We start from the raw sequence: 14,650 nt of genomic DNA, 5'->3' as shown, positions 1-14,650 counted from the left end.
GGGGGGAGGCTCTGTCCGGCCCGAGAAACCTCCTCCCCCGCGGCGCCGGGCCGCTCCGCTGGACGCTGCTGGCGCGGGGAGCCGCGGCTGCCTGGCAGTCCTCGGGCCCTCGGCGGTGTCGGGGTGTCCTGTCTCGCCGAGGGGGTATCCGTGGTGAGCCCCCACCCGTGGCACCCTCCCCGCGAGGCTCTGAGGCAGAATCCACGTATCCAGCCCCAGGTCTCCCGGGTCGTGCTTTCCCAGTGAGCAGGAGGGCGGGAGAGTTACTTCCTTCACCCCCCAAGGGACAGCCGAGGCCCTCACTGGCGCGTCGGTGGGGGAGCCGGGTCTCGGAGCAGAACGGGCTGGTCATCATCATCATGGGGCTCTGCACGGAGGTCTTCCCTCCCCGGGCGGGGGTCACGCAGCTCCCCTGGGGATGGGTGCTCCTGGCCTGCGCCATCGGACAGCGCTTCTCCAGCGAAAGTCCATTCTTTGGTGCCCGCTTCCACCTAAGCGCAGACGTTTATTTGCGTGTCGCTCTCGCAGCACTAGCTTTTTTTAAGACTAGGCCCGTTGATGATATGGATGTCTTAATAGAATTTAAGAAAATGCGGTGGTTAGCTTTCCAAAGGAGTGTCCAGCACATGGAACAAATGCTTCTAATGCCCTTCTTTTATTAAAGGACTTCCGATTTTCCGCTGATGTTTCCATTGTAACCTCTACTCCGTTATTTCCATTTCCCCACATTTCTCTGTATCTGTTGCTAGCTACCTACGGATGGTAACTAAAGTATTTAATGTTTCTTCTGCCTACTGTCTTCTGTGACCTAGGGATTGCAAGTGTGAAAATGTCAGTTTAACTTTCCATCCCCTAGCCCCTCATAAACTATTAATATGGCGATTCCATAAACAAACAACTGGTGTTCATGGCTGGGTTTTCCTGTGTCTATGAAAAACAAGCCTAAGGTCAATTAGAGCATTATTTCATGTTTAGAAAAACAAGCCAATGCTGAATACTCAAAACATCTAAATCCAGAGAACTAAGCTCACTTGGTTTAGTCAGCAGTTCTTTACTTGGCTTCACGTGGCCAAACGCATAAATATATATCCAAAATTGCGTTGCGGACAACAGATAGTGCAGATAGGTTTGTGTCTACTTGTGGCCAAAACTAGATCTTCTGAAGAAAAAAAGAAAGCCCTCTTAAGTAGATGAATTATACACCTTACTTGAGCTTACTTTTAGTTCTATAGAGTTAAATATTTTGTGGCCTGAAATGCGGCGTAGGCTCCAGTCAAATATAACCTGGTAACATAACTCTGGAAATTCTCCGTGTTTGCTTAACTGACCTGCTCCCTCTTTGGAGAAGATTTTATTTTCAAACATAGTGACAGTGAATGCAACTGTCTGCTCTTTTTATTTTACACTTGCCCCTTTTTAGCTGTGTTTCATGTAAGAGAGATCTGGGCTTGTGAAGAGACTGGGTGGGATTTACTGTGCGCGTAAGTATCTTATTTGGCACGGTTATCTTCAGATGGACGTTATCTCCCAGTGAAGGTCAACTGGGGATAGCAGATGTAAATTGATGGAGATGCAATATTTAAAAGAAAGGTCCTTTAATAAAACACAGTTGATAAGTAAGGTTTTCTGTGCTTCTGCCACTCTGTGATTGGTTGAACAGGGTAAAGATTATTGCCATAGGAAAAAATAAAGCAAATCAAAGAAAACCAGGGCACAGATGTGACTATGGTGCAGTAAAAGCTATTTAAGTTATGTCCTGATTAAATGCTTGCTTTGATTAGGCCATTAGCAATGGGCATTTAAAAGAAAATTGACATAAGTGTCACTGGATGTGTTAGTTCTAGGTTACAACTGTATTAACAAATTTTAATCTTAAATAACAAAAAGCGTCATTAGAACTAAAGGTCAATCCCAGATAAGAAAGAACGGGTAAGACTCTGTAGAGTGTAGTAAACAGATGTAGTGTTTTTACCCAGTATATATTTAATCAGGAATTAAAATGAAACGGTGAGTCAATAACATGCTGTGGTTTAGGAGACCGTTCCGTGGAACGCAAGCTGAAGGGAAACTACTGGCACTAATAGCAGCCAGGTGGAATGAAGGGACTGTGCGTGAGTTGAAGGGAGTTTGTTGTAGTCTGTGGAGGATAATAGACATTAGGACAAATTTTAATAGGCCCCACAATGAAAGAAAATGAAAGCATGAACTATTGTAGATACTTGAAGATACAATTTAATCCCTAATGACTTTCTTCAAGCTATACATAGCAGTAAAGTTTCAAATATCCATTTTATACCACTGGGATTTTTTGAATCATGTGCCATGGCAGAATTTACCTCAAAAACCTTAAATGAAAACATTCTAACTTAAAAAAACCCAAACCAGAATCAGTCAGTCCCTTGGGATTGCACCACTTTATTTAGATGTGCCAACCGGAGACAGAGACCCCCTGATCTAGGGCAGAGGGCTGTTCATTTATGGTAGTGGTGAAGGATGCCAAAGCTTGTGTCCTGAATGAGCAGTGCTAATGGGTAAGGAAGGAATACGGCTGTTGAGTTCCTTGGATAAATTTCTTGTGACTGCCATACAGCTAATTCAGTATGTATGCCCTTATGTAGAGGTAGTTATGTAGAGGTTTACTTCCCATCCTGTATATAATCAGTGTGGTTTTAACTTTCTGTGATTTAGGTCATTTATAAAAGTAGCAAAAATTAGTACAAATTATATAGGATTACTGCAAATGTCGGTGCTCTGCCAGCAGAGTTGCACAACAGCTTTTAAGTAGGACTGTCCACAATTTAGGATAATCAGCCAATTTACCCCTTTAAGGCCACTGATTTACAAATATGTACAGAGAAAAAAGCCCTGTGTGCTTTAATTTTTTTTTTTGGTTCATTAATTTTAATAAAGTTATGTCTGAAAAGCTATATTGCCCCATTAAATGCCCCACCACTTCTCCATAGTAACCGCTTTTGTTGGGGATGGTGGACTGTTCCTGGAAAATCTGTTCTCCAGCGTAGCGGGTGACAGACAGTGTTTTCCAGGTGGGCTGAGCTCCACATGAGGCAGGGGGAGCACCTGTTCTGTTCTTAGAATATTCAGGCATTTTTAGAGGACACATTAAGTTGCTCTGCACTGTATTCAGTGCTGAGAGTAAGAAGAGGAGAAAGAAAACCTCCTGAAAATAGTTCACATACGGCCAGATGCAGGGAGGTTAGATGAAAAGGGCAGGAATCAATAGCTTGTGGTTTGATTAGGATAAATGGACTTTATTTGGGGAAAAAGAGAGAGTGTGTCAAGTGCATGAAAGAATTGTTGGATAGCAGAGTACACTACTTGAAATGATCTGCTTCCGAGGTGGTAAGTTGCTAAATCGAAAACTAGCATGCAATGTGATTCTACCACAGATAAAGTGAATGCTCTTCAAGGAGATATAAATAGAACTGTTATGAATAGGCAAGCAAGTGGGGTGATTCCTGATCTGTCACTCTGGCAGAATTAGAGAATTACACTTCAGACCGTAAACTAGCCTAAGACAGAGCGAAAGGTAAAAGAATTAAAAAAGAATGGCAAAAATACAGTAAGGAAGAGTTTAGATAAGTGTGACCTGAACTTGTTCAGCAGACAGAGAAAACAGTTAGGAGAGGTGATATGTTGCCCTACAGATACTGGCAAACAATTAACCAGAATGGAGGGAAAAAAATGTTGTCATTAGCTAATGTGAACAGAACATGAACCAATGACCCACAACTGAGTCAGAGAGAGGTGTTGTGGGTTGTTTTGTTTTGTTTTGTTTTGTTTTTCACTCTTCAGACCAAACCCAAAGCTATGTAATTTCCAGAAACAGAATTAGAAGAAAAGGTATCGACAGACAATCCTTCTTCAGGCAGATGTACTGTAGAATGTCTTCCTTGTGTCTGCATACCCTCACCTTGAAGGCAATTACATTTTCCGTTTCCATAACTGGCACTGGAAAGGTGATTGTGTCTCTTGGTGCTGTAATTATGAGTGACGGTCCTCTAATTCCCAGCCTATTTGCAACCAGTTTATTATACCTGTTTCCTCATGTGCTGGTGTTGTCTTTCTGCTTTAAATAGGTCTTTTTCCTCCCTGATGCTTAGCTGCTGGACGTATTTATGAACAAAACATATATTCACTTTCAGCTTTTTCTTGGGTGACTGTACTAGCAAAAAATTATACCTTATTTCTACAAGAGCCTCGGTTGAACAGTCCGCTTAATAGTACACAAGAGTATTATTCGTAGTTGTAAGTCCTAAATGAATAGGTATTTCACAGTTTCTAACATAGCAAATATCACTTATGGGTTTTTAAAGTATTTAAAAGCACTCGGCCTATATAGGGTAAATAAAAAATGCACTTCAAAAAGTGAACAGTTTTCATTTTTGTGGTATCTGAACTTTAGGATGACTACTTTTCTAGCAGTGCATAAAATCTTCCATGATTTAGAAGACCTGAACTTCTATTCTTAAAAAAAAAAAAAAAAAAAAAAAGGGAGCCTTCCAAACCTTTCTTTCTAAATAGGATTAATAAATAATAAGAAAAACACACTTTCTTTGCAAAGCATCTTTAGGAAAGATGGGGTTTAGGGTAAGCATCCTCATAAGAAGTAGCAAATATGAGCAACTGGGACTCATCTGACGCTAAGTTACTTGCCTGCTTTTAGGAAGTTTACTGACTGCTTCCCCTGGTGGAAGAGCAGAAATTGCTGTGATTAATGATGAAAAAAGCAGCTTGAGCTGAGAAAAAAAAAAACCCAAAGAAACCTGTGTCACTGAGCATTTTACCATTTTCATATGACCATTTCTTCCTTTTTGCCATTGCTAATTAGTGGCCATTGTTTAACAGTGCATTAAGCTGGGAAACTTAATTCAGAACAATTTTGGAAGCAGTGAGAAAAGGAACCCAACATGAACCAATCATTTTGTGGAGTGAGAGACTGGAGGACTAATGATTGTTAGAAATAGCTGGACCGTCTCAGTAACTGCTTGTGAGGCTTAGTCAAAGTATATAAAATTAGACTGTAACTGCAAACTTTCATGGAAGAATGCAAAGAAGTATTTCAAAGCAGTGATGGCAATTAGACATAGGGCTGGCTTGCTTGGAGTGGTTGTGAAACTGCCTTTTCTGGGAATTAGTCATGGCAAGACTAGACAAGGAGTTTGCTTGGAAGCCTCAGCCAAGAATGGCAGACCTTTGCTTGGAATGAACTATATGGCCCAGGATATCTTTTCCAACTCATCACATCTCTGCTCTGACTTCATGTGAAGTGCATTATGGGGGTTGTAAGTTTTGTAAAGTGTTTCTTTCTTATGTCACAGTACCCCTTTCTGTGGTGCATGGGAGGAAAAAAACCAAAAACGCCTAACTTGCTGCAACAATAGCGAGCTTTCCTATTAACATGGCATGGGATGAACCTTTCAGCCCTTGCAACTTGTTTATTTGGTGCCAGGGCACAGGACAGTGACCTAATTGTGTCTCTCATTATGAGAAGTGGGAGTCAGTGCTGATTTCCCCCCCACTCCATTAGCATAAGCTGCAAAATTAGACAGCGTCTGATGGACATATGGCCATACATACGTATTCGAGAACAAAATGAACTGTGGCCTTCTTTGGAACACAAGCAAATAAACATAGTCATTAAAGAGTCAGCACCGTTACTACATAGTGAACCTTTACTCGCTGTTCCCACCTATTGTTATTTGAAATATCCCATTTCCTGTTTTCAGTTACTGTTGCCAATGGGCAGGATTCAGATCTCATTCACATCAGTGTAACTCCGGTAGCTTCGGAAGATCAGCAGGGAAAAGGAAATGAAAAGCAAGTGACTATGATGAAGTAATCCTGAGTTTCCACTGAAGTGGTCTGGGTTTAGTCCCAGTCAGTGTCAGAACTCAGCCTGGTGCATGGGAAATCAGGGAAATTACTATTTGCTGTGTAAGCCCCAAGACAGACCCCATCAATATACTCACATTATTGTCATTATTGCTATCGTGCACTAGGATGATAGCAATAATAAAATAAGGATATTTACTCTGTAAGTATCTGAGATGAATGTGCAAATATACATATATACACATGTAATAACTAGTTACTTGTTGATTCATGGAAGCTTCTTGGATCCTCACTATGAGTCTGCGAAGTTGTAAGAAATATATAAATGACTACATAAATGACTGTGTAAAACCAGTATTTTTTCTGAGAGTTTATATTCCAGCCTGGTGAGGAAAAAAACAACAAAAAACCAGCCTTTGTTCAAAGTGCAGGAGAAGGGATTTATTACCCAAATGCTATAATGAGGAAACAGAAACACAGAGGTAATTGGAGGATCAGACCCACAAAGATACCTCTCTCCTCTCAGTCATCTTTCTCTGCAGGGAAATTTATTGGAAATGTAAATGCCTATAAAGCATTGTGAATCCTTGGCTAGTATTATCTCTGGGTCTCAGTTCCCTAACTGTACAAAAAGGATACTACTTCCTTTCTTCAGTCTATGCCAAATGTAAGCTTTGGCCCAAAACCACAAAGAGAGATTATGGCAGAGCCAAGAAATGAACTGAGATATTCTGAGTTCTAATCCAAGCTTGTTATCATAAGCTCATCTTTCATTTGCTTTTGAATAACAACCGAAGTGTTAACCCTATTCCTATACATTTACAACCTGATGGAGTTCTTATCTGTGGTTGTCATTTCATTTCCTGCTGGCAATTTCACAAGCCTTTTAAAGCTCTTCCCTCCTGTATTTCTCTCCCTGTCCCGTCCCGTCCCCCCCCCCCCCCCCCAAGCGACAGGCAGCTTCCTTCAAGATTTCTTCAGCAAAGCTTGCCTGTCTTCTTTGGAGGTGTCTACTGTGTGATTTTTATGGTGCAGGAATCATCTATTATCATTTTTTAATTACATGGTGTTCTTCTCTGTCTTCTTTACCTGTCATTTGTATCTAATCCTTCTCCCTCAAAAATATGTAGACATTTTTTAGAAGATGTCCTAGAAGATTTTGCCAAATAAAAATGTTTTGCTTTAAATGAGTACTTTTTGAGTTTATATGCTCCAGGCAACTTGCTATTTTCAAGGGGCAAACAATTAAGTTAATATGCATATACAAAAGCCAGAATCTTTTTCTCTAAATCTTTTCCATTCTCTTGCAGTTTATGAAATTTATTCATGGTTTGTTTTTGTTTTTTTTTTTAAATCTCATTTGGCATTCATTTGGAAATCATGGATTTCAGAGGCATGATAGGAATCAAAAGTTGTGTTCTTTGAAACAAATACATTGCCTTGTTGTTTTAACTTGAGGGAGAAAATCTTTAACCAGCTGATCTTTTTGGTATCATCTGATTTAATATGAAATCACACTTTTATTTTATAGAATGCTGATGGCCCTTTGAGATAATTGTGCCTACATGTTGTAAATCTAATTTTAATAGAAGTAAGAAGTGTTTTCTCATTCTTTCTAAATGTCATTGTTAAGAATGCCTTCAGTACAGCAGGATCTTTAAAAGTTTATCTGATTTTTTGGGTCTTGTCTACCTGAAACCTAATCCATCAAAATAAATGTGGAAATAATTTGATCCAAAACATTAAACACGCTAAAAGAATTAGCCACCCATCCTGCACATGTGAGTTGCTAAACATTTATGCAGTGATAACCCAAACTATGCAATAGTCAAGCAAATTGAAATACGATGCCTACAGAAGCAGTCATACTAGGAAAAAAACCTGAGATTTATACTTCTGAATTTATTATTATTCATTGTTTATGTTGTGATAACACCTAAATGCAACAGCAATGCTGAATCCCATTGGGCTATATGTGGCAAGAACACACACTTAAGTGACAGTCCCCATCCCAAAAAGATTAGTTAAACATGACTTTAATTAGGGCTGATTGGTCCCTTTACAGCGTGTATTTCTGCCGCTAACTATTTCAAAATACAACATATTAATTATGACTGCGCTTTTCCCAGTTTCATCAATAGCTGATGTCAGGGATGTCTTTAGGGGGAAGGATGTAACATGGCAATTTCCTAGGACTAAGAGGAGTCCCAACTTGGCTAAATCATGTAGCAGTGGGAATGGAAAGGAGGATCGGGAAGGGGCTGCTGCCGAAGGGCCTCACGAGCATGGCACTGCCGCTGGCTGAAGGTCGAGGATGCTCAGTGTCACTGCGTTTGAATACTTAGTTTTTGATGAGAACTGCTAGACTCATGTGTTGACTTGGAGACCTCATGGTACTAGCCAAGCTGTAATGATAGGTACCTCCACACAGGCAATCTCTTGCCTGGCCAGCCTGTTTTTGAAAAATAGAAGACAGACAAAGCAGGGTGAAAGGAAACTGCAGTGTTCCCAATTTAGAGACTAGAAGATCTGAAACACTGAAAGTTGGTCTATGCAGGGAGATTAACATTGCAGTGAGATTCTTCAGTGGAAATGTTTCCTGCTAACTGACAAGCAGTATCTGTGTCCAGATGAACAGATGGCTTTTGCTTCACTGTGACTCATTATTGCTACATGGTGGGAATGTCCTCTGAAGTATGAGCTTTGGGGGTTTCTATCCTTTGCTCCTTTGTGCTGTTGCTGGGCCCAAAGCATTGCAGAATTGCTCTCTAGCTTTTGGCTGATGTTCATAGTATTATTTTTTAGCAATATAGGCAGCAACTGTTGAAAAGACCATGTTTCTTTTAGGGAGGTTGTCTCATAATTTGAAAGGGGATATGCCTACACATGATCACGGGGGAGAAGAAGTCACAGAAGGAAAAAGAATAACTGGTCAGAGTGTCATGGAAAACAGTGTGGGAAGTGAAGCACAAAAATGTTGGGTATTGTAAGGTGCCTCCTTGTTTGAAGGAGAGTAAAAACTTTTATCTATCTGAGTGTTTAAAGACACAAGCACACAATGGTGCATGTGTACAGATAATTAAAATACCATTAATTCCCTGCCTCCGTGAACTATAACTCAGAACATGTGGTGTCTCTGTACATTTGTAAAGTATCAGACAGTGCTATAGACGCTGCTTCACAAATTAAAATGACACAAAAATTGAAAATTCAAAAAAATGCAATTAAATGTAAATAAGCTCTCCTGGAGATTTTTCAGAAATAGAAACACTGCTTACTCAAGTAAAATTCCTTTTAATCCAGTAGCTTTCAATCTTCCTAAATGCCTGTGGGATGAAAAGATGAGCCTTGTGGCATGCTTGGAAGGTTAATGAATGTGGACTCTGGATATAGTTTCAGGGTGAAAGACTTCTTACTGAAAATGTGTTATGGAAAGTGTTTAAAAAAGAGCACTACTCTGAGCACTTCTGTGAGTTACAACAATAGTTCTACACAGAGAATAAACATGACTTTTTTATTAGCTACTGCCTACACCATTGAAATACGGTACTATGAATATCAGCCACAAGTAAATAGCTCCTACAAACACTAAACTCAGGTGTAACAAGCTGGCTTCATGAAATTGTGCTTTGTCAGCTGCGTTCAGCAATAGCTCTTATATCTGAATAATCATTGGTGTAGGTTCATATAGAGAGCCCAGCACCAGTAGCTTAATCTGCACGTTGCCAAAGGGCAGGATACCTGCAACAGCCTCTTCAACCGGAATAAGTGGTTGTGCTTGTCTCACCAAGGAAAGAAGTCTTTGCCAGGACTGTTATTTAACCCTCAAGTTGCATCCCAGGGTCTAATAGTGCCTCAAAACACAAACCTCCCATCTCAAACTGTCACCCAAAACAGAGTCCGATCCATTCAGTTCCTTCCTACAGCATTTCAGTGTTGCTTTAGGTTTTTTTCAGTCTTGAGACACATCCATGTATTGATCATGCTTCAGTCTTGAAATGACATATGGAACATTCATTTTCGTACCAGGACGCTGAAGTAGGACAGTCAGATGCATACGCAATTTATATAATTCTTTAATCCACTGTAATTGCAGTGGATGTACCTTTATTTCAGTACAATTGCAATAGTACAGACCACTTACACAAAATCTCTGGAGCAACAATCACTTTGTGAAATTACTTTTGTGAAAATTCAGTATGATGGCAACTCTTAGCATGATATTTAATTATTTGTAAAATGTCCTTTTTCCCTAGCCCCTCAAAAGTTCTGCATGTGCCTAACTGCATCTGACACTCACACACCTCCAAAAAATTTTAAAATAGGCAAGTGAATAGGTGAAAATCTGAGGTCCCCCAGGAAAATAAATAAGCTGGCACTGCCTTTTTACATTTGAGAAAATCCTACAGTGGGAACCAAGGTGCCTTTCAAGGACTGAAAAACTGGAAGCCCAAACCTGACAACACTAACACACTTGTGATATAAAAAAATACTGACTTTCGGAACAGTATCATGAACTTTAAGAAACCTGACAAATAATATTTAGGATTTATTTAATTTATCTGTCGGATGTTTTTTAATATTACAGGTGTCATCAATCATCATGCTAAATATTTCACTGCATTCCTTCTGAGATCATTGGGAATCTTTTCAGATTTTAATAGGATCTCAATCAGATTAAAAATACAGAATTATGATCCTTCTGCTGGCTTCCATTGAGACTCCTCTGGTGTCTAATTTAGATTTCATTACGCTAACATGATATCATTAATTAGACATTTCAGTGACAAGAATAGATTTTCTCTTATCAAGAGAAAATCAATAGATTTTCACAAGGGAATTCTGACAAATCTAATTTTCCTCGACTTCATGAAAATATTTGAATTGATATTGTGTGGAGAATTATTATTAATATTTCCATTCCTGACCTTGGCACAAGAAGTAGGAATGTAGTAATGAAATATACCGATGGCACAAAGCTGGGAGATGTTGTCAATGCAGAGATGGATCGTACTGTAATACCACAGAAAAAAGAAATGGCCTTGAGGGCTGGGGTAATATCAATGGAAAGAAAAAAACAGTATGAAATTCAGGGTCATGCACTTATGTACCAACCCCAAGGATTTATTTTGCACTGCAGGAGATCATCAGTTAGACTTGACAGAAGAACGAATAGGCCATTTAATCACGGATCATGAGATCACCTGATCGTGAGATCACCTGGTTCAGTAGAGGAATTTCAGCCAGTAGCAGGAAGGTAAATGAAATTGTGGGGTGCAAAAGGCATTTCCAGAGATAGATGCTAAACTGCAAAGTCCTAAGTTAGATCATGTCTGGAATACCATATCTAACTGTGGTCTTCCATGTTTAGGAAAGATGCTGCATGTGAAAAGTAGCAGAGAAGGGTGACACATGGCCTAGAGAACTTCTGTTGTAAGAGAGAGAAAATAAAAAATTATGCTCATGTAGCCAAAGAGAGAACAGCTGAGAGGGTGTGTATTTGTCCTCTGAATGAAGAGGAAAAAATATCAGAGAGGAAGAACTAGTTAATAAACGTGACAGGCAAAAGAAGTGTTGTATAGATAGTGGTTATGGAAGGGTCTAGACTGGAAACCGGGATCTTTTATATTTTCGGTTTAGACTGGGAACAAGGATGTATATTAAATCTTGCAGTAGAGGTAGTGGAACGAAAATCCCATTAATGAGCAATAACAAAAGAAGGCAGCCCTACTGGATCAAGTGGATGGTATATCAAGCTCAGTATTCTCTTTTCAACCATGATAAAATTATGCAGAAATGCCAGAAATTCAACTTCAGAACTTGTGGTAATGAAGGACTAGATTTGCATTCTCTTTTTAAAATAACAAGGGCAAAAGCCCAGTGGCAATAATTCTCGTTAGGGAGAGTGTGTAAGCCTATCCACTTTCTGCAGTCAGTTCCCTTTGTATTCCCTTAGCATTCAGAATTGTTGGGCTAGTGGTGTTAGATGCTGTATCTGTGCCTTAAAGAAATCTGTTTATAGACCTGTTGTCCATGAATTTGTCTAATCCCTTATTTGTTTCTTTAGTGTTATTTTATTGATGGTTGTCTGTTTTCTGTGATAATGGCCGTTTAGGCTCTATATCTAGGTAGGTCCCTTCCAGTCATCTCACATGTTGCAGCTCTCAGCCTAGGAACAGATATCTACCCTTGCTGGACTGCCGTGATTGCTGGTGTCACCTTTTACATAATGAAAATCCTCAGCTATGTGACTTAATATTAAGATATGTTTAGCTTCTTAAGAGCAAAATATTATATTTCTGTAGCATAGAAACTAGTATTCTGATGGTATCACATGTTCTTTAGTCATCAAGCAATATTTGAAACAAATATGCATGCATTCACTTTTTAAGATACATAGCAGACATATTTCAGCCTTTAAATAGGCTTTTTGCCTTTTGAAATGACCACTCGACTTGAGTTGTTAGTTCAGTTCTCACTTTCAAGCTCTATCAAAAAGCAAGGACCAGTGGTGATTGCCCAGCATCTGTGTTACACAACATGGAAAAGTAAGGGAAATTTGATGTCATTTACAGTGCTGTTTAAAAGACAGTCAAGATTTGTCCTTGCCTGAGTTTCAGACAGCGGAGCTGGAGGCAGATCTGAGCTGGCACTTACTCACCTCCAACACACCTTAGTCTTTCAGACTCTCTCATGGGAGTGGATGTTCCATTGTCTGGCATCTTCAGCAAGACTGCTGGTGTGATCAGGGTGACTGTTCTGCAAAATAACTGGCATTTTGCCTGTATCTGCCACGTGTCCTTGGATGTCATATTTCCCGTACAACTTTACTTTTAGAGCCATGACTCCCATCCTTAATCTTTGTGAGATTCAGGTAGTCATAAAGAACTCAGGAAATGTCTCTCTGGGAACCCCCAAATATTTGTTAGAGGCCTCATCTCCCCCCCCGCCCTGCCTCCCCCCTTTTTTTCATTCCTTCTTTTATTTGCTTAGTTGTTCTAAATAAGATTTGCTTTCCTCTTTGGTCTATAATATGTCACATACCTCAAAACAAAACTACAAATACTTTCATAAATAGGCAGAAGGGTTGTCTGCTTTCACTTCTGTTAGTAGTTAAGTATCTTTTGTGGCAATAGTTGTAACAAGAAGTGTGTTGAATTTATTGAACTGATTCACAAAGTGCATTTATGACCATTATAGTGCCTGCTCCGCAGGCTCTTACTCTTCAGAGGTGGAAAAACATCATTGTTGTTAAGAGCTGCGTATGATGATTGCTCTTTCCCCATTTTATGGCTAACAGGAAATATGTTTAAACTGCAGAACAAGAAATAGACGACTCAGAAGAGGAACTGGAGCAGAAAAGCCTGTTGCAGAAATGATATGATTTTATAGCATTGAGTAAATGTTAATAAACCGTAGTGGTAAGTTTAGAATTCATTAAAAACTTCTAGCATATGATTATTATTTTTTTCCCCTTGAAGACAAGAATTAATAGTTGAAATCCTGTTTGTACTGGCAAAAGATCCATGTTTGCAATTGACATCCAGAGTTTCTGGTAGGTGGTGGACTTGTGGCTCATTGGTGAGACAATATTGAAGGAAATTCTAACCTTTTCCAGACATGCACAACCTCAGATCACAGTCCTATCAAGGACTGAGACAAGGGAGGATTTCATGTCTTTAAAAGTCAGTTCAGTATCTTCAGCTTTAGTTTGTCAGTAAGTCTCATGAACTCTGCATAAAGCTGGGAAGGCCGAAGAATGTTTCTGAGCTTTCAGATTCAACAGTGCAACCTAGCTGTGCCCCAGCTTCCTGTTAGTACCTCTGTGCCCTATCTTAGACTGTGTTTTTGCTAGGAAAAGAACCTTGGCATGTGGAATAAAGCTGGAAAACCCATGCTACAAAAAGTTCTAGTCAGAATGATCATGACTTGGGAAATGTTGTAGGGCACAGAGGACAGTGAGCTCCTATCTAGCCAGCAGGAAGCAGATTACTTGCTTACAGAGGTTGGCTTATGACCTTGTTGGCTGTGGAAGTCATTAGGGAAGGCAAGACTTACAGACTGGTAAATCAAGGAAAACAATCAGGTATTGTAAATATCCTGAAACAAATACAAAAATATTCACAGAATCACAGAATGGTTGACAGGGACCTCTTGAGATCATCTTGTCCAACCCCCTACTCAAGCAGGGTCAGTCCGAGCAGGTTGCCCAGGACCATGTCCAGTTGGGTTCTGAATATCTCCACAGATGAAGACTCCACAACCTCTCTGAGCAACCTATGTCAGTCTTTGACCAGCCTTACAGTAAAAAGCATTTTCTTGTGTTCACATTGAACTTCGTGTGTTTTCCTTTGTGCCCATTGCCTTCTGTCCTGCCTGGCTTCCTTTTCTTTTTTGCCTCCCATCAGGTATTTACACACTTTGATAAGATCCCTCCTGAACCTTCAGGCTGAACAGTCCCAGCTCTCTCAGTATTTCCTCATATGAAAGATGTTCCACTCCCTAATCATCTTCATGGCTCTGAAAGCCAAACACAAAAAGTCTGCAAGGCTTGAAATTATTTCTGTAAGACCTCTAGGAGGACACGTATTCCATACATCTTCGCTTTAAAATATCAAACAATAATAACAAGAAAGACAAACCTGTAAGGATAATTACGGAGGAAGTACACAGCCTTGCTAAAATATCTGAGAACTGCATCTTCATTGGCGCAATATGCTTGCAATTCCTTGAAGATGTTACAGGCAACATTATTATACAGTGAAATCCTCAGGAGAATATTAGGGAGAGCATAATT

This window comes from Haliaeetus leucocephalus, unplaced genomic scaffold, assembly GCF_000737465.1.
Source record: "Haliaeetus leucocephalus isolate CR32 unplaced genomic scaffold, Haliaeetus_leucocephalus-4.0 Scaffold0, whole genome shotgun sequence".
NCBI lineage: Eukaryota > Metazoa > Chordata > Aves > Accipitriformes > Accipitridae > Haliaeetus > Haliaeetus leucocephalus.
Note: the sequence above shows the minus strand (reverse complement) of the source record.